The sequence below is a fragment of the Egretta garzetta genome, unplaced genomic scaffold (genome assembly GCF_000687185.1).
Source record: "Egretta garzetta isolate BGI_Z169 unplaced genomic scaffold, ASM68718v1 scaffold1071, whole genome shotgun sequence".
NCBI lineage: Eukaryota > Metazoa > Chordata > Aves > Pelecaniformes > Ardeidae > Egretta > Egretta garzetta.
Window position 1 is genome coordinate 23,511 of NW_009258559.1, and position 1,885 is coordinate 25,395.

General features: G+C 44.0%; 1 pseudogene; it reads left to right on the forward strand.

Annotated features, from left to right (window-relative positions):
* Nucleotides 1–1,879, forward strand: part of LOC104134408 — a 12,289-nt pseudogene extending 10,410 nt beyond the window's left edge.
* The last annotated feature ends 6 nt before the right edge of the window (nucleotides 1,880–1,885 follow it).

Genomic DNA, 1,885 nt, shown 5'->3' on the forward strand with positions numbered 1-1,885 from the left:
TCTGTGGGGCACCCGAGTGCTGGGTGGGTGCACTTGTCTTTGTTCTTTGAGCTCTAACCTGGTCTGCTTTGTGCAAAGGAAAGACTTTGAAATCAGCCAGATCCAGAGCAAAATTGAGGATGAGCAAGCCCTGGGCATGCAATTACAGAAGAAGATCAAGGAGCTGCAGGCAAGTCTCTGTTGCTTCCCTTCCACTTTTCAGAAATTCATCAGGTAAGAGGAGGGCCTGGGTGTGAAGGTTCCCTGCTGTTCCCCAGGCTCGTATTGAGGAACTGGAGGAGGAAATTGAGGCAGAGAGAACCTCTCGGGCAAAAGCAGAGAAGCATCGGGCTGACCTCTCGAGGGAGCTAGAGGAGATCAGCGAGCGCCTGGAAGAAGCAGGAGGGGCAACCGCAGCTCAGATTGATATGAACAAGAAGCGTGAGGCAGAATTTCAGAAGATGCGTCGCGACCTCGAGGAGGCCACGCTGCAGCACGAAGCCACGGCTGCCACTCTGCGGAAGAAACATGCGGACAGCACAGCTGAGCTTGGGGAGCAGATCGACAACCTGCAACGAGTGAAGCAGAAGCTGGAGAAGGAGAAGAGTGAGCTGAAGATGGAGATTGACGACTTGGCCAGTAACATGGAGTCTGTCTCCAAAGCCAAGGTATAGTGTTTCTGTTAGGTTACTGCCATATGATGCATGACCTGATACATGATTTTGAATCTTCTGATCACATTTTGCTATCACACAGAGTTGCGTTGTTTTTCATCATGAGAACAACATTCTGGAATTTAGTGACAGTGCTTTTTCCTTTGATGTATAGGCAAACCTGGAGAAAATGTGCCGCACTCTGGAAGACCAGCTAAGTGAGATTAAGTCAAAAGAAGAGGAACATCAACGCATGATCAATGACCTCAATACTCAAAGAGCTCGTCTGCAGACAGAATCAGGTAAGAGACCCCTATACCCCTCTGGAACGGGAGAACCTGTAACCAATGATGACAAGAAAAGGAGTGACATTTTACTCAACATGGTCTATACTATGTAAGCTCGTATGCAGTCCTTTAATGTTATTGAAGACATGGTTTAGTATTGGTTTTTAAATTACAATCTATCTGTAAAATTTCTCAGGTGAATATTCACGCCAAGTTGAAGAAAAAGATGCTTTGATATCTCAGCTATCCAGAGGCAAACAGGCATTTACTCAACAGATTGAGGAACTCAAGAGACATTTAGAGGAAGAAATAAAGGTAAAGAGACTTCCTGTATGGGGTTTGACTTTAGGTTCAGATTCTATTTTCTTTCAGGATATTTCCTAGTCTCACATATGATCAGAATATGTTAGCTGCACCATTTTAATTTGGGAGCTCTAAAACTAGATGGACAATTTCTCCACCTCCATCTGTAGTGTGGGGAAAAAAACTGAGGAGACCATCACCTCCAACCTGGATACTGAGATAGGAAAGGACCACCTTAGGTTTTTATTCAGAGTAATGATGACATATAAAAAGAGGTTGAGATATATCTAAAAACCTACATTTCTTGTTGTACTTTTCCATAATGGAAGCTGAAACTTCAAAAATTCACAGCTATATACTTGTCATTTAGAGTTTACCCACCATCCTGAGACAAAGTTCTAGATTCTGATGAATGAAGCAAAAAGAAGCTGCTGAGAATATGAAATAAATGTACCATTATTTCTTTGGGCTGACTTTAAATGTCAGATTCAAAAAGTTTTTAAAAACTTCCCCTAAGTTAAAATTCTATTGTCTGACAGGCAATTCATTGTCCCAATCCCATTGTCCCCTCAGGCCAAGAGCGCCCTGGCCCATGCCCTGCAGTCTGCTCGCCATGACTGTGACTTGCTCCGGGAACAGTATGAGGAGGAGCAGGAAGCCAAG